This window comes from Marmota marmota, unplaced genomic scaffold (genome assembly GCF_001458135.2).
Source record: "Marmota marmota marmota unplaced genomic scaffold, marMar, whole genome shotgun sequence".
NCBI classification, from domain to species: Eukaryota; Metazoa; Chordata; class Mammalia; order Rodentia; family Sciuridae; genus Marmota; species Marmota marmota.
This window is the reverse complement of record NW_026000108.1, coordinates 15,895,852-15,915,013: the sequence shown is the minus strand read 5'-3', so window position 1 is coordinate 15,915,013 and position 19,162 is coordinate 15,895,852. Positions and strand designations below refer to the sequence as shown.

At 36.0% G+C, this 19,162-nt stretch overlaps 1 protein-coding gene across 2 annotated transcripts in view; it reads left to right on the top strand.

Moving 5' to 3' along the window:
• Positions 1-19,162, top strand: part of Kcnip4 (potassium voltage-gated channel interacting protein 4) — a 1,063,150-nt gene that overhangs the window by 204,378 nt on the left and 839,610 nt on the right. The gene's annotated exons all lie outside the window — the stretch shown is intronic.

The following is a 19,162-nucleotide window of genomic DNA, read 5'->3' as shown; positions in this document are numbered from 1 at the left end:
GCTGATAAATTGGAGGGTTGGAACTCAAACTCCAATTTACATGATTTCAAAATCCATTTTCTTCCGTACTTCAATGGCTTTCAGGAGTCTCCTTGGACATCTCATCGGGGCTTTGTGATAGTATATTCAGTTAAATCTGATCAAAGAGAGACCAATGCATAGATCCTGAGTCCTCAAATCTTCAACCATATACCATCACTCATGGAAATTCTATTCTGATTTAGGACCCTTAGAGCCTTCTCTCCAACCAAAGGGGTATTTGTCTATTTTGATTATCTTCCCTGAATCCTAAGCAGTTTTCACTTGTTCTTGCTCCTTTTCTCTAAGATCTACACGTAAGATCTACGACAAATCAGGCACAGTGTTGTGAACCTGTAATCCCATTATTCAGAACACTGAGGCAGGAGAATCCCAAGCTCAAGGCCAACTGGTAACTTAGAAAGATCCTCATCTCAAAAAAAAAATGTTGAGCAATGTTCTATGATTATTTCCTAAGGAGTATAATATGATCATAACTCAGTGTGGTCTTAGCACTTTCATAGAGAATAAAAAAAAAAAACCCTAAAAAATAAACAAGTAGAACAGGGTGTTTTTCATAGCTCAGAGTCATTTATATCAAAAGGACCACAACCAAATAATGCCCCTGAAGAGTCCATTCTATGAAAAATTCTCTTTTGTGAGATGACATAAGGTTAGGAAGGAAGGCTTTCTCTTGCCTTAGAGAGTCTATACATTCTAACCATGCATGACCAAGCTCCCAGGACACCAAAACTTTCTGAGCCATGCATAGTCAAGTCTTTGTGCATTTTTTAAACAAAATAAAACAAAAACAACATTATCTCTTCCAGTTCTCAATAAAGTACTTCTCCTTTATGCACTACCCTCAATAGTTCTTTTGTAGCGTATTTAAAGTGGGTTACGCATTATTGGAAAGAGACATACATTCGGGTAAAAGCCCACATCTGATTTAAATTCCTGTGAATTTAAACACCAATGTAAGTGAAGTAATTCAGAAAAGGAATGGAGCAGTGAGTAGCACCATTTCTCTTGCAGCTCTTCTCTAATGTAGGTGCTTGGGACATGTCATCTCAGAGGAGTCTTCATATTCAGAAAACAGATGAATTTTTATCATCATCCTTGAATTTTGTTTTGTCACTACTTAGTTTTCAGTGAGTGAGGTCTATGAGAAATGATGTCTTAGGGAAAATAAATGGGATTGGAGACTAAGGTCGCGAACGACTCATTAGGTCTCTAGACTGTGAACCTTTGTTTAAAGTAATCATCTAGGTAGGGAGGTAGATAAGTAGGTAGATTGATAGAATCCTTATAGAGCTTTTGTCCTTTTTTCTGAAGGCACAACTTTCCTTACCAGGTTGCCATCACTGGTAATTCTTTTATGACCTCCTCTCTAAAACATTAGACATTCTGCCTGAGAATGTGTATGTAGTCAAAATCCACATGTTTAATCATAGAGTAGTTCAAAAACATGACCATATAATGTGAGAATATTATAAAATGTAAATATGCACAAGGGCAATGATATGTCAATGGCAATGATAACATAGTTTAGGAGGACTTCACAGCAACTGGCAAGGAAACCAGAGGTCCACCGGTACTCTCTGGAGTCAGGGAAACAGCCAAGCAACCACAGAATCCTGCCAAATTTGCTATTATAATGTGAATTGACTTGTGATTCTGGCATTCTCAATTAAAAATTGTAGTGTTGCCTAACTGGTGTGTGGAATTAAATCTGCCTATGCTAACTAAAAATAGGGTGGATTTGGCAGGGAGCAGGACTTGTCCTCTAGTTTTCCTCCATCTCAGGCTCATTCCTGCCTCTCCTGTTCAGCTGCTCTTTTCTCTGTCTTTAGGATGCAGGACTTCCTTGTTTTCTTTCCCAGCCCTGCTGAAACCCTACATGTTTTCTAAAACTTTGCAGAATCTTTTTTAGTAATGCCTATCCTGAGCACATTTTCTGTTCTCCCCTTTCTCTGTCTCATATGCCCAACCACAGATGTAAGAGCCCAGCTGTACACCAAGATCATTTTCCTTTCTCTCTTCCCCTTGAGGCTTGTGAGAGCCTCAAATGCGGAGCTGGCTTAGATTCATTTTTACAGCCCTCTTCAGCTCCTAGCCATAGATTGGATGACTGAGAAGTTTTCCATAATATAACTCTTGTTTGTACTGGTGAGAGACTGAAAACTGAGCTCAATGGAATAGTAATTTGATTGAATATGACATTTATGCACTTCAGAACTCTAAGTTCTAAGTGCAAATCAGAAGTGGATACCTTTGAAATAAAAGAATCTGTTTCTCTTTACACCAGTGATGCATACACATAAATAAAAATATATAAGCAGTGCTTAGAGCCCCTTCATAGATAAGCATTCTCTAAATGCAGAGTCATGTCTTATGAAGATGACATATAATTGGAAGGAAATTAACCTTAATGTGGTCATGAGGATGAATGTGTGTTAGCTTTTTACTGTGGAAGAAGAAAAGAATTATGTAGACCATGTGAATAATATGTGCTGAGTTTATAACTGTGCTTTATTGGTGTGGCAGCCAAAGTATTTTTAGATATATTAGAATAGGATATGTAATCAAGAGCTCAATTCTTTAATGATGAAGTCCAAAAACTGTTTGAAAATGAGAGGGCATGTATTTCTGTGTGATATTTTCAGTCAATTGACAAAGAACGCCAATGTGGGTATATACTTACCTTCAGAAACTACTTAGTTACAAAAATTGAGTACCTAACTTATACCTTGCATGAACTGGCTTGAAAAAGGATAATTATGTTGACTGCAACTGAAGTTGAAAGTTATAGCACTGGAGGTGGCACCCAGGCTGATGTCTGCTTTTTTGCTTGGTGCCTTATCATCTACCATGTACAGTTTCTTATTATTCATTTTAAAAATTTGTTCAGTATTGGGAGCTTGGGAAACAGAAAAAGCAAAATATAAAGAAAAAAAGCATAAAATATTATAAAACACCCCAATGCAGGTGTAATCATGTGTTGCCTTTTGGTGCAGAGAATTTAAGTAACTTGATTAATATTACACAGCCAATAAAGGCAGAGTGAGGTTGCAAATCCAGGTGATCTAGCACTAGTGTCTGTGCCTGAAATTATTACACTCTACTGAAAAAAAGTGCTTTGTACATAAATATTGCATTAGTGCACTGGACATTTTAATCAAACTCTGAATTAAGGGTCTAGTGTTGCACAAAAGCTTTCAATTTTCCCCTTTTATTGTGAAGCATAGTTATTTACATCTGTGATAGCAGGTTGATAATCATACTACCAATCTCTAAGAAAACAATACTTAACAATTCCCAGCATTTGAGTCTGGTTTGAATTTTCTTTAGCATCTATCTGCTGTGAGGCTCCATTTTTCTTTGGAGGATTGAATATTTTGTTCTATTGAACCATTTTTGCTATTTGTATTTTATCTGTGGAAATTGGAAAACGATGTATTCTACTTTCTATGGAAAGCCTTTTATGTGGTATTACATGCAGCTAGTCTAATGCACCTATTTGAGCATAAAAAAGAGAGTGGAGATGTTTAAATGGGGACTTGAAGATTAGAAGTTCTCTCTCATCACCAGTTGGTGAATAAATTGATGGAAACAGATGTTGAAAAAGTATCAAGTAACCAATGCTCTCACTATTTTTTCTTCTTCTTTTTCTTTTTGTTTTCTTCCATTTCTTCTGGCTTTTGCTGAGTTTAAGGTCAAGTACTAGCCTCTACTATATATACCAAGGATTTCTAGAGGGCATAGGAATAGGGGTATTATTTATTTATTCAGTAGCTGTTTCCTGAACTTTACTTAGCTGCTTTGAGCTGATAAAACAAACTCAGCCCTGATGAAGTACCATATACCCACATTTACATTGATTCCAACACGTTCTCCCCAGGTTCCTTCCAAGAAAACCTATGAGAATGCTTTTCTCTCCATAGGTTCTCCATGAAGCGTCTGTTAACAACAGCTGAAGGAGCAGCAGGCAGATAATAAATTTAAATTGATTCCTTTATATTTCTTTATGTTCCTCTGAGATAAAATGAGTTCATTTCAGAGTTCCTAGGTTTTTAATATAATTAGTTTCTCTCTGTCTCATTTTCTGTGTCCTCTCTGACATTCTCTCTTATATTCTGTATCATGTGTTGAAGCGTGTATTTCTTATTGCTTTCCAACATTAGCCAACATCACAGATTAATAGCTAAAGGGGTTTCACTGGAAGAAAGATTCCTTCTTTGATGATCACTTGTTAGGGTGCTTGTTGTGTCCTGAGCCTTAATATGATTCATTGGCTTGCTTTGTTTTTGAAGTCCTTGCCGCTGAGCACTGTCATTTGAAGAATGATAAAAACAACCCCCCAAATGTATATGATATCTGAAATTAAAATGCATTAATATTGGCAAAATAGATAATTGAGGATCCAGGAAGTATCCTTTGCAAGTAGATGTGCTCATTAAAATAATCACCTACTTCTCTTATTTATCCATTGGTTATATAGTCATGGAGTGACTCCTCACACTTGTGTTATTTTATCATTTATAGTTAATATTCTTGGGTTCCTGTGATCATAAAACTATCCTTGTAACAAGAAAACATTCATGGGGCTGGGGTTGTGGCTCAGCGGTAGGGCACTCACCTAGCACATGTGAGACCCTGGGTTCGCTCCTCAGCACCACATAAAAATAAATAAATAAAGATATTGAGTTCAACTACAACTAAAAAATAAATATTTTTAAAAAGAAAACATTCATGAACTATTAGCAAAATAGAAATGAATTATTTTAATGAAATTTTAAATGTGTTTGCTTTTGAAGGATGCAGGACTAGTTGGTATTCTCTTTTCTTGTGTTTCAGAATTAGTGCTTCTTGGGTTAAATTTGTAATTGTCAATATTGGTCTATAAAGCAGTAGTTTTATATGAATCAACCTAATAGGCAAAGATACAAATATTCCAGTAATTATTTTATTTAGGAAAGATGTGTTCTAAATAAGCATACTTTGCAGATAATTAAAGTTATCCCTTGAAATGTTACAACTTTTATATTAAAAGATAAGATGGAACTATTTATAAACATAGTACCATTTCTCTCCTTTTCTTATAGTATACATATATATTTATTTATGGAAAGCTCAAGGTCATTACTATAGACAACCGTTTTACTGTAGTTCTATAGTGTGACTTCTCAGAGGTTATGAAGTCAGCTGGGATATTTCTAAGAACATGTGTCTCCTCTTCTCTTTTTTTTCCCACTGATAAATCACCATCTCTTACTTCTTTGTGTTCTGAATGTCTCTATCATGCGCTGACAGATGATTTACAGCACAGAAATTAAAAAGATGCCATGATGAATTGAGCCAAGTAGATGCTGTAGTTCTGAGTGGATGATCTATTAAAACACAAAAGAACAGATAGATGCTCATTGATTCAATATAAAACTGAGCTTGTAGTGGGAGCTATGTTAAAGAAGAAGCTGGTAAGCAGGGATAGGGGACACTGTAAATGGACAGTGGTCAAAGACCCTGAAGTCAGAACAGGAACAAGAGGGCTGATATGTGCAAATTCTAATCAGTTCATTGGTATAAAGAAAAATAAGAGACAAATAAGAATAAAACTTGACTGCTGGTTGTTACTCCTTTATCTCAGTCTTCGGTTTCTAATTGAAGGTAGGTGACTATGAACTTGCAATACCAGGAAAATAAAATCCCATTTACTCTGGAATATTCTAATTCTTATAAAGACAGTTGTTCCTCAAGGGGCATATAATGCTCAGAACTAACTCCTGTGTGCATTTGATTTATCATAATAATCCAGTGGATTCTAGGGAGCTATATAGTTAATATATAGTGAAATAGTGAATCATGCAGTTAATAGTGCCAAAAGCACATGTAAAATCTGAGTCAGTAAGGCTCAAAGGAGAAATCTGTGGCACTCTCATGAATCAAGTTCATGAGCTTAGAACAGTGGTTCTCTACTGGGGGCAGTTATTTCCTCTAGAAGACATTAAGAAATGCCTGGTAACAATTTTTGATTGGCACAACTGGGGATATACTTGTGACACTCAGTAGGCAGAGATCCTGCATGCTACTAACCATTCTCCATTTCTCAGGGCAACACCCCAAACAACCACCAAACAATTATTTGACTCAAAATAATGTTGCCGTTGAGAAACAATGGCCTGGGAAAACTCTGAGTATAAGTGAGGAAGATGATATTTGTAAACATCCCTGAAGCTCATCAGACAGAGGAATTGAACTGAGAAACTCCAGTGGGGCTGGTTAATCTCTGAGTGGACAGTAGGCCAACTATGTCTACAGGAGAACTTGCTTCACACCATCTGTCTGGGAGGGAAGTGGCTTCTCAGAAGGTGTTTCTAAATTTACATACGCTTAGCTCCTAAGAGTCATCCCAGAAGGGGGAATGAAATGGCTCAAATAATGGAAACACAGCAATATCTGGTCACAGCCCTGTGCTCTCATTAACAAAGCCATTTTACAATGGCAGACATGAGTCACACAAGCTTTGAAGGGGAGGAAATTTAAATGGGTTAATCAGCCTGGATGGCAGAAGAGGTGATCCCAGCTGACTCACTTATAGGAGTGAACATGTCTATCAGACTATCTTATAAGAAAGCTTCATGCCTTCATCTAATAACTCCTTAATATAGGGCTCCAAAGAACTAGAAGTTTCTGTTTCTTATCAGAAACTAAAGACTATTATGTTGGCCTCATACATGCACTGAACCACTTTAACAATAGACTTGAAGTTCCCTAGATAACTGAATGACCACCAAAGCTGACCAAGAAGGATTGGCTTTATTTGTAACCTTCACTGCTCCCCGTAAAATTGAGATCATTAGAAAAAAGCTTCTTCACATGGCCACATTAATAAATTTTACACATTAAATTCCAATGGATCCCAAGTGTCTCCACTTTAATGCTGATCTTAAAGAAATCTGAGAAGTTGTATTAGAGTAACCTGATTCTACATTTTTTTCATGAAGATAAATGTGTGGATGAATTTGAATGAATAATGTGAGAGACAAGTGAAATATTTTGCGATTACGGTACCAGAACTAAAAAGAAAAAAATTGGAAACCATATCATGAAAGCGGAAGATTTTTTTCAAGAGGAAAGCAAATTAATTTTTATAAAGTAAGTTTTTTTTTTCCAGCTAGTACTTTTTTGACTAATGCAACTCGCCCCTGACATTTGCACTCCTGTACGGTTTTTAGAGCTGATAAAATTTTTCTGTCTCCTGACCTTAATATAAGGAAAGCCATGAGGAACTCAATCCACATTCATTAAACTGAGTTGAAAATAATTAATCTCAAGTCAGCAGTGGCAGACATGCAACATTCAAAGTGGTATCAAGATGAATGAGTGAAAATAGCAAAAAAGGGATTTTGTGGTAGTTCACTACAGAGGATTCTGTCCCCTTGTTCATCCTCCAAAAAATAGTTTGGCAGTAGATAAAGATGTGCACACTGATATAGGGTAACTTGGTATTATAAAATAAATACTTGATAAAGGCTGGTTATTAAAGGATGCTATGTAATACTTATTCATAGGTAACTTTAAAAACTATGGGTCAAGCTGTTCTCAACTGCTTTATCTCAGAGTGAGTGTGCTGAGTGTGTGGGGGAGTTGAGGGGTTGGGAAGCTCGCTCTCTCAGGAACCTATTGTTAATCATGCCAAATGCTACCAAGTCATATTTCTCTTCCCTTCTCCTCACAGCTCCCACCTACTTTCCTTCCTCTCACCCACCGCCTTCCTTGGATTCTTCTTCCTCTTCCTCAGCTAATTCTTCCTGCCTGTGCCTTTCTCATCCTTCTGTTCCACCTTCTTGCCTTCACCCTTCCTTTTCAATAACAAAGATTTCCAATAATAAAGAAGGGTTTTACTGTTGTAGCCTTTTCACAAGGAACAAGGGAGGTTAGCAGGCTGATAAATGCCAGGGGAGATTGTAGATTAGTCAGTATGCCCAGGAGAGGAGAGATGGATGGTTCCCAGCCCTGGTGAGTGAGAAAGTACACCAGGAACCACTGAAGGTACAGCAGTTACTGACTACAACCCATTACTTTTTAAAGAAAGTTTATAATTTTTATAAAACTAGCAAAAGAAAACATCACTTCAAACAATGACAGAACGTGGCACCAGACTCTAAGAGTATACATTAAATGTATTGTTCAGGTTTCTAAGGGGGAAAAAGCTGACGACTTATTTTATTACCAATGCCCACTATATCTAATAGAGAGACATATATTATTTTTAGAGTATTAGAAATTTTAGAAGTGAATGGATGCTCTAGACACTTGTCAGAGATATGCATACACTTACACCATTGTTATTCAATTTTACAGTTTTTTGAAGTGAATGAAGTCCATCCTCCATTCATGACTCTGTCTATGCTCTTGTACTTTGAAAATCAATCATTTTGGTACTTTTTCTTATTGACTATAAAGCCAGTGTTTACATGATAAGAGAAAGTACAGATATATTCCTATATTATCTACAAACTACTTAATTGATTAAGATAGTGCTGATTTCTAGTATCCAAATAATAATCACAGCAATGTTTAAGAAGATGCTCCTAGGTACTTGCAGGGAAATTGGATAGTCCCCCTGACTATTTGATATTTGTTTCAGAAAAATCCCCCTTTCCACGTGGAAACAACAGTAGTAGGAGCAGCAACTTCTGTTGACAATACATCTCACAGATAATAGATAATTTCCAATATGTTTTATATGCATTTTCTCATTTAATTCTCACAATAATTGTATAGGATAGGTCTGTTAGGTGGATAGTATTCATTGCTCTTACACATGAGGAAATTGAGACCTGGACATTTTAAATGACTTGGGCCAAGTCATGGGGAACAAGTGAAAGAGCTGGTGTTAGACTCTCAGATGGCTTCAGTCTATAGTCCTTGGCTTGTTCAATGGTGGAGTGAATGCCCATGAAACCTATCTCCTGAATAATACATGCTTAGAAAGAAAAAGGAGCAGAATGAAGACAATGTTGGCAAATTGTTTCTAGACTAAATTTTTGTTTTCAGATCTCAAAATGAAAAACATATCCTTAAATCCCATACCTCAGCAGCTGCCCATAACTTTGGACTATGGGAGGGGTGCTGGAATAAACATTTGTAGAAATGAATCTGTGTTTGAGCAGCAAGACCAGAGATTCTAGACTGCATTAGGAGAAAGGCCTGGAGAGTGCTTATCTCAGGAGAAGGCATGTGAGTGAGGTGTCAGCAACTCCCTCACAGGAATAATCCATCTGTGAGCAAGGTGTGGTGGTGCACCCTTGCAACCCTAGAAACTCCAGAGGCTGAGGCATGAGGATTTCAAGTTGGAGGCCAGCCTTAGCAATTTAATAAGAACCTGTCTCAAAAGATAAAAATGGCTGGGAATATAGCTCATTGTAGAGAGCCCTAGAATTCTATCCCCAATACTGCTGAAAGAAAAAGAAGACATATTAAAACTTGTCCTGCCTCTTAATAGCATGTAACTTGGGATTAGGTTTTAATTATCTTCTCTGCACAGGGTTTTAATATAGCTCAGTGGTAGAGCACCCAAATTCCCATGAGATATGTAGCCCTTTGCCAAGAGAAAAATTATAAAATATTGAAAACATACCTATCAGTCTGATAAAGGATAGGGAGAGGGTCTCTGAATACTTTTTCAGCTAACACACAAGGAAATAATGTATAGGATACAATAATAATAAACTTAACTCAAATTCCAATTAATCCTCCAATTAGTTTACCCTGCTTTTGCTAAATTACCAAATATAGTATCTAGGATCATATTTCAAATATTAATAGTTTTAGACTGTAAAAATGTTATATTCAAAAATTTGGTATTGTTATAAACAATAATATTAACTTTTACTTTAAATACCTTAAAAATGTAGGTTTATCTGTTGTAGTTTTAGTGACTCCCAGAGTAGAAAAGGGAGAATTCAACCCAAAACATTATCTCACTACTGTACATAGAAGTAGGATATGAACTTACCTAATTGGTTTCAGGATCAGAGTGGCACACATTTAAGTTTTGTTACTTAATACTGCAACAAATATTGGTAACTCATTTAATCTTTCTCATTTTCAGTTCCCTCATTCTTTCTGGGTAATAATTATATCACATGTTTTTGAGTGGAGACCAATTCCAAAAACACAGGAAATATTCTCATCCTTGTATACTGCCCATAAAGAATGCATAATACCATTGGTATTTTTCAGGGGTCTTCTGGGAACTTCTCATCACAGTCTCATTATTTTACTTTTTGTCTTAATGTTGCTTTTCTGCAAAAACCATATGAAAGTAACAGAAGGAATCCAACTAAATATTGCCTATATTTTTATCATTCAATGGAGTTAATGTTTTTCATTCATCTTATTTCTTTTTCATAAAAGGATATTAAACGTTTTTCATATTTTCATAAGTGTTATACTTTCATATTATAAATATTAGCACTACCCATCTGTTCTCTCTCTCCAATGAACTGGTTTACAGTTTTATGCAAAGGAATCAAACACCTGTAAAGAATTGAGCTTTATTTCATAAAAGTAGAATCATATTTTATATATGGTTTTTAACTTGCCTTTTTATATTACAATGTGTAGTAGACGTGTCTCTAAGTTAATGACACTCACCTGTACAAATGAAAGCCTCATATCATAAGCATACATGTACAGGACTATCCATGCAGTACTGTTTTTGATGGTAGTAGGACAGCTGAAAATATCTTGCTTGTCTATCACTGGGGGTCTGGGTGAGTAAATGAAAGTATATCTGTAGCATGGTATATTTTGTGGCTATTTAAAAACATTTAGAATTCTACATATTAGACATATAATTTTTTTGTGTGCTAGGAAGGAAACAGAAGCTATTTAATATAAGGTCCTCTGTTTAAAGATTAGGCAGTTGAGACCTAAAGCAACTTGCCTAGCTTTAGTGGTTGAGAGAGCAGGACACAGGCATGACTATAAAAGTCCAGTGTTCATCCACCGCCTCCTGCTCCTGGCACATGAAGCAGAGGGTCAGCTGTAGGAATTTGTAAAATGCATTTTAAGAGGCTTCCAGTCCATTGTCTGTGGTAGGAGTTTAACAGTACATTTACCATACCGAACAGTATGTAACATGCAAACTGCATTAGGTGGTTTTTCGGTTACAGCACATAGTTAGTGTCACTTGTTGTCATGCTTTTGTTCCCTGACTGATTTTCCAGGAGAAGGTCAGAGCCCTGCGTTACTTTGCTATGCACCACCGTGGCAGGGTCCTGAATATTTAATCACACTGCTCTGATGAGAAGGGAGTACGGCTGCAGGTTCCAGGGGAGTATGTGCAGCGAAATCATCTTCAGACTGCTCTTTGGAAACACATCCTTAAGGCACACTCAAGGGCATTCAAAAGGCGTGGAGAATGCAGAGCCATTTTTTGCCTTTACCTAGTCAAAATTGAATATGGGGTTCTGAGCTGAAACCCAAAAGAGGTCTTTATTTTCTCCATAATCTAATATTTTGCTTTATGTATGTCAAAACAAGAATATGTAGTTTGGGGAGAATAGTTGTGTTTTGTCGCTGGTATATTGCTATGTTTTCCACAGTGGTGTATGTCTTGTGTGTTCTCTCCTATGCAATATAATCTGAAAGTTGCCTGTGCTGGCAGTCTTGGTGGTTGTTATAATATGATGTAGGTAATTATTAGCTGCTGAAGTAGGAAGTATGTTGTTTTTATTGGCCTTTGGCATATGGCATTAATGTAGTTATAAAAAGCTAGTACAAACGGATTACTCAAACCAAAGAGAATTAGAACTTGGGTGTAAATATCACTGAGTAAATATATTTCTGTGATTGTATAATACTATTGAATTTAATATTCCTAGGTGTTTACATAAGTGAGAAAATACTTTTTATTGAACAAATAAAGAATACTTCTGCTTTTAATACCATCCTTCTTATTAATCATAATCTTTGCAGAGTGGCTCTCAGTTTGTTTGCCATTTTAGCATCTATTTTGATCTGTCTATATTTTTAATTTGTATCTTTTCTGTTTTAAACAACAGGTTATCTGTTTTATGATAACTAAAACAATTGATCTCAAGTGAAAAATAGAACAATGTCATGTATAACGCAGGCAATGTGACATCAGCTTGAAGGGCATATCTCTGTTCCCTTCCATATTTAGTTTTAACTGCCACTTCTGTATGGATGACTTTGACATGTGACCTTTACCACTGACCTTTCTTCAGCATTTCTAAATGCTTCTTATATATCTTAACATCATGGGAAATTTAGTTCCCAACCTCTACCTGGTAAACAGAAACCCAATAAAAATTTACTGAATCAAATCATCGTCTATATATGTTGGATGGGGTTAGAAAAAGGTCAACAAATCTATTGCTCTTTGTAATTATTTTTTATTATACTTCCATCCTTTACCTAGTTACCTGTGGCTTAAAATGGCCTTTTCTGAGATCTCGCTTCACAGGAGAATGAAGCATCAAGGCCTGTGCCTCTTCCCTAAAAAACAAAAAGCAAACAACAAATTTTTTTTTTTTTTTTGGTTAGAGTACATCATCCTCAAATTCGTATTGGTTACATAGTATATATTGAAAGTAAAAAAGGACTAATCTTTGAAAAAAGTTAACAGAGAGAGGTATTGTCCTGGATCCTAAAGTTTAGATCATGTGTTTGGCCTAATTGTTTTTAAATATACTAGCAATTTCAATAAAGTACTGTAAAAAGGCAAGGTGGCCATGTCTATGAGGATCCATTAGATTCCGATAGACACTGCCACAGGATGGCCTGTGGTTGATGACATCTCTTGAGGCCAAATGAGTATCCAGCTTGTTTTAAGACTGTTTATTGATTGCCTTTGATATAATGGAAACGGAGCTTCCTTCATTGGCTTGTTATTTCTTTGGACACGGAAAGCTTGCATCACCAAGACCACATCCCAGGCTCTTAGTGATCTGCAGGTGGCATCCGGTAGAAATATCTGGTGGGTTACTGAGACATTTATAGAGTCATAATCTTGACACCTTTAGCTTGAAATTTGGCTTTTCATCAACTTTAATTCCAACAGGGTAGGTGCCATAGATCATATTCGATATCAAAATTTTGAGATTTTGAAAACTTGGGAATTAATAAGCATGTAAGACCCCCTTCCCCATTCTCAGGGATTCTGTTTCTTGAAGGTAGGGTCCAAGAATTCTGCATTTTAAACAGGCATTCCAGGTGGATCTGATGCAAATGGGCTGAAGATGATACATGAGAAAAAGGAGCAGCAGTCTGGATAAAATTGAGTGGATGAGCTCCAGGATCTCCATAAAAAAGCCTAAAATTGTGATGTACTTGTGGGACACTGTTTTTATACTCCCAATAACCACATGTGCTTTGGTAGGCAGGAGAGTGCATGGCTACTTCATGGGGGTGGGGTAAGATGCAGTTGAATGTTGGTAAATAATTTGATGTTTAATTCCTGTGCTAAATTAGAGTCTCATTCCTTCTTTCACCCACCAGAAAGAAAACACCTCTCATTAAGAGTCTGGTTGGTATATATTTCTTTGGGACATTGTTTTCAGCCTCTTTTTGTGGGGTGTTGAACTCAGAGACACATGTGACTTTTTTCTTAGAAACTGGTTATAAACCTCTGGTTGGGAACACAACCTTTCACTCCTGTTGGCTCTCAACCTCCCTTCTTTGAGTCCTGCAACTCAATGCAGAAACTGCCCTAGAAGCCCAGGATGCTACCCATACCTGTACTGGGTGGGTTCAACAAATCTATCGTGCAACAAATCTATTCTTTTGAATATGACACGTGGTTCTGTCAGTGACATTCAGGGTTCTACATCAACAACACGCCTCTCCTCTCGCCTCCTATTCTGTCAGTCATAGCAAGGCTGGACTGTGGTGGGTAGTGACTCATGGAGGGAGCCTGGTGCACATATCCAGTGGTCAGTTTCTCCAAACCATACACTTACATCAAGAACACTTTTTACTTATCTTAGAACACTTGTGGGTGCCAAATGGTGGCTCTTCCTCTTAAGAACAAAACTAAACAAAATAACTCTACCTCTATACTTTGAGAGAAATAATTCCCTTCTTGAGCCCTCCAGGATTTGCATCTTTTAAAAAAATCTCATAATTTTTGCTACATACTTTTGTGAATCTATTCAAAGGTAAATATTTGTCTGTGTTATCTCACTTCCTTAATATCAAGGTGATACAGGAGTCTCATATTTATCAATGGTTTAGTTTCCACTGGTGACATAAAGTATGGTGGATAACCTCCAAAATTGCATCCTCTAAGCATTACTGGAAGACTTGTGAGATGCAGGTGCATTGGAAGGGGACTTCTTTCTCTGCCAGTAGGTTTGACTTGCTTTGTAAGCCACAAAGCTTTCACAAAGCTGTCCCCAACTTTGATGCAAACAGTAATAGTGTGTTGGTTTGCTCTTTATTCATTAAAGGAGGTAATTAGTGATGCTCCAGGAATAATAATGGACCTGGCATTGGGACATTCCTTTCTAATGGACACCAGCTAGTCTGATATTTTATCAAGACCCACTTTCAAAACCTGTGACTTTGCCGCAGGGCTCTGCTCTGCTTCCCTTTGCAGCCCCATGGTGTGCTATTTTTATGCTGCACATGTTTAATTTTGCAACTTGTGACAATTTGAAAAGCATTACAATGTCTTTTCCCATTGAGATGCACAGAACACATGAAGATGTGCTGAGAGGAGCAGACTTTGGGAGAAACTCCACCTTGATAAGAGTCTTCTTGGAATCACTAAGCTCTTCCTTGAAGGGAAGCCAACTTCCTTCCCTTAATCAGGCATATTTAGTTTTCCACTCTAAGGAGCAATGAGGGTCAGTCAAGTGCATTTAAGATTTATTTTATTCAGACTTGGCTTTTTCTGAAAGAGCAGCTCAGAAGAAAAAGATTTCCTCCAAATGCAATTAGGAGAAATGCATCTTGAAGAGCAGTTTTAAAACCCTCTATAACTTACTTAGCAAGATCAGTTGCTTCTGGAATCATCCCATATCCTAAGGTCTTCCATTCTTATCATATGGTGAGCCAGTTTGCCTTTAAATTAATTTTACTTGTAATTTTACTGCAAGGAACATTAGTAGCCTGTGTGTACCATGTGCCAAAAGTGCTAACTGGTTTCATTTAGAAAAACCTTGGGCCCTTGTGCACTGTTGTAAAGTCCCTCACATTTCTCTGTAAATGACACTGGCTTTGCCGAAGCCTCTCGGAAGCATTAAGAGCATGTGTTTATGATTGACCATGTAACCCTGGATTGTTGATATTATTGTACAAAGTGGTTATATTTCATCTAAATTAGCTGATAATTAAAATATCATTTTTCCTTTTTATTTTCTAATACTCTGTGACATTTTTTATTTATCTTCCTAATTATGTTTTGTATTTTCCTGAGGATTATAGTAAACAGCATTATTTTCCCTACACAATCTCCAATAATACATAGATACATGCAAATGTTTCCTTGCAAAAAAAATCATAAATGATAATTAGTTATCACTTTCCCTGGATTGATCATACTGGTGATCTGGGCTTCATTGTGAAAAAAATAGCTCTTAGAGAGGGATAATCTTGAGAATTTCCACCCAGAAATATTTGTAGAACATTGGCTGATTATCCAGAAGCTACAGAAAATTATGTATGCAGAGAAAGGAACTGTATGAACTCTAGGTAGCCACAAGGCTCACTCTTGTTCCTCCTTCCAATCTGTACTCAGATGTTGCCTTGTCATGAGTACTTTTGTGATCACATCATTTTATTTGCACTGCCTGCAGACCTTATCCTCTCCTGCCTTATGATGTAAGCTCCACTAGAAACCAGTTTTGTCTGTTTGGTTCACTTGTATAAATTCAGCACCTAAAACAGAAACGCATAGTAGGTATTCAAGCAAGTGTTTTTAAAATTTGTGTTTATTTAATTTTTCATTGTCATTCATCTTTGGATAGATTAACATCCAACTATAAGAAAATAATAGAGAGACCCCATACACATTTTACCCAGTTTTATGCAATGGTAATATTTTACAAAGCTGTAATGCAACATCACAATTGGAATATAAGCATGGACACAGTAAAGATTCAGAAAACTTCCATCACCACAAAGATCTGCCATGTTTTACTTTAATAGAGGCATCTACTTTCCTCTGTCTCCTACCCCTTTATTAATCCACGTCATCTGCTAATCTATTCTCCATTTTTTATAATTTTGTCAGTTCAAGAAAGTTGTGAATGGAACCATGTATCATAGAACCTTTTGAGATTGTATGAAATACCTAAGTCTGGGCAGCATTATAAAGAAAAGACATTTATTTTGGCTCATTGTTCTGGAGGTCCAAGGTTGAGGGGCCATCTCTGGTGATGGCCTTCTTGCTGACAGTGTTGCAACATGGTTCATGACATCATATGGCAAGAGATAGGGAGCCTGTGCGCGAATCTGTGTGTCTTATTGTCTCTCTCTCAGGATAAAGCCAGTGGGATTCAATGAGGGCTCTACCATAATGACTTTATGGAATCTTAAGCAGTTTCCCAGGGTTCCACCTATTTTTAATTTTATTTTTTATTTATATATGACAGCTGAATGATTACACTTCTTATTACACATATAGAGTACAATTTTTCATATCTCTGGTTGTATACATAGTATATTCACACCAATTTGTGTCTTTATACCTGTACTTTGGGTAATAATGATCAACACATTCCACCATCATTAATAACCCCATGCCACCTTTAAACACCCTACTAGATTAAGTTCCTATCCTCTTAGAAACTCACAATAGGAATTAAATTCCCACACATGAAACCTTGGCAATACATTCAAACCATATCCAAATGCAATACCAGGTCAGTTGATTGCAAGTAGAAATACTATATCCATTTATATACAGGATTTTGTGTAATTTAAAGTAAGTTTTCTTTTGGGGTGAATGTTCTGGATTACAGTAGCTGGGTTTTATGGTTGATGTGTGTTTAGAATTTTAAGACACTACCAGACGTTTCTCTAGAGTGGTGATATCATTTTATATTTCCACTGTCAATATATGAGCAATTCATTTTCTCTGCATCCTGTCACTCTTTGCTCTTGTTACTATTTTTTTAGGCATTGTAATTGATACATAATGATAACTCATAATTTTACTGTGCACAACAATAATAAAAATAATATGGAATGTATTTTCATATTTTTACTTGCTTTCTCTATTTTCTTTTTGGTAAAATATCTCTTCATATTTTCTGCTCATGTTCTAATTGAATTGCATCCTTTTCTATTGTTGACATTTGAAGTTCTTTGTAGATTTTAGAGACAAGTTCTTTGTCGTAAGTGTAGTTTGAAAATAATTGCTCACACTCTATAGCTTTTCTTTTATCCTCTTATGAGGATTTTTGGTAATGAAAATATTAAAATTTGATGACATCAAACACAATTTCTTGTTTCATGGATCATACTTTCAGTGTTCGATTGTTCTGGCATCACATTTTGAAACCCCATTATTCTTCCACTGAATCCACTTGCATTTTTTTCAAAAGTCAGTTGTGAGTAGTTGTATGGCTTTGTTTCTAGGTTTTCTGTTCTATTGCACTCAACTTTATGTCTGTCTTTCCACCAAGACCATGCAGTTTTGATTACTGTAGGTACATAAGTCTTAAAATCTTTCATGAATTCATTCTAGTTATGATTTGAAGACTTATTCTTTGCAAAATTGCATTATCTAATTTGGTTCCATTGTACTTCTATACATTTTACTTTAGCTTTGTCTACATTAAACAAACAAACAAACAAACAAACAAACTTGATGGGTATGTGATTGCAATTGCCTTAAACTTGTATTCCAATTAGGGGAGAGTTAACATCTTTACTATGTCAAGTCTTCTTTTACATGAATACAGAGTATCTCAATTTATGTAACTTTTCTTTGCTTTTATCAGCCTTTTTTTGTAATTTTCAGCATATGAGTCTTATTCACGTTTTGTTAAATTCACACCAAACTATTTTCCACATAGGAAAGTCATATGATCAGCAAATAAGATGAATTTTCTTAACAATCTGTAGATATTAAATTTCCTTTCCTTACCTTGTTGCACTGGCTAGTACTTCCAACACTATGTGAAACAACACAGTTTGAAGCACTTAATTATCTCATTCTTGACCTTAGGTTGGGAGCATTCAGTTTTTCACCAGTAGGTATCATGTTACTAGTAGGGTTTAGTAGATGGTCTTTGTCAACTGGAATTAGTTTCACTCTATTCCTATTTCTGTGATGTTTAAAATTATAAGTGGGTATTGAACTGGTGCTTTTTGTTTTCTTCAGTTAATATGATCATGTAACTCTTTTTCTTTATCCTGATAAAATAGTGGATTACATTGTTATTTGAATACTAACCCAATCTTGGATCCCTAGGAAGAAATTTATCTTTTTCTTGTTATACATTGCCATTTTTTTTCTTTCATAATGTTTCTTAAAGAAGTTTGGAGGTGTCAACTTGTAAGAGTATTTTTTTTCCATGATATTGTCTCTAACTGGGTTTGATATCAATCTAACAGTAGATTCATAAAATGAGTTAGAAACTATTACTTCCTGTCTGTTTTCTCAAAAAAATTGTAAAGAATTGGTGTTATTCCAGATGCAGTGATGCATGCCTGTAATTCCAGAGATATAGGAGGCTGAGGCGGGAGGATTGCTGGTTTGAGGCCAGTATAAATAACTTAGCAAGGTGCTAAGCAATGTAGGGAGAACCTGTCTAAAAAAAAAATGCTGATAATACTTCTTTACAGTTTTGGTAGAATTCAGTGAAACTCTGTGACCTGAATATTTCTTTTATGGGGAGATTTTCAATTATCAATTAAATTTAATTAAGTTAATTCAAATTATGTATTTCATATTTGGTGGATTACTTTAGTTTTCATCATTCTTAAAGAAATGGTCCATTTCATCCAAGTTACATTTACTTAGCAAAGATGTTTATGCCATTTCTGTTGTGGACCAAAGGTTTGCTTTGTCTTCTTTGCCCCTGTATCATATGTGTAGCTCTAATCTCCAGTGTGATTGTGTTTGGAAGTGTTTTTTTTTTTTTTTTTGGGGTTTCAA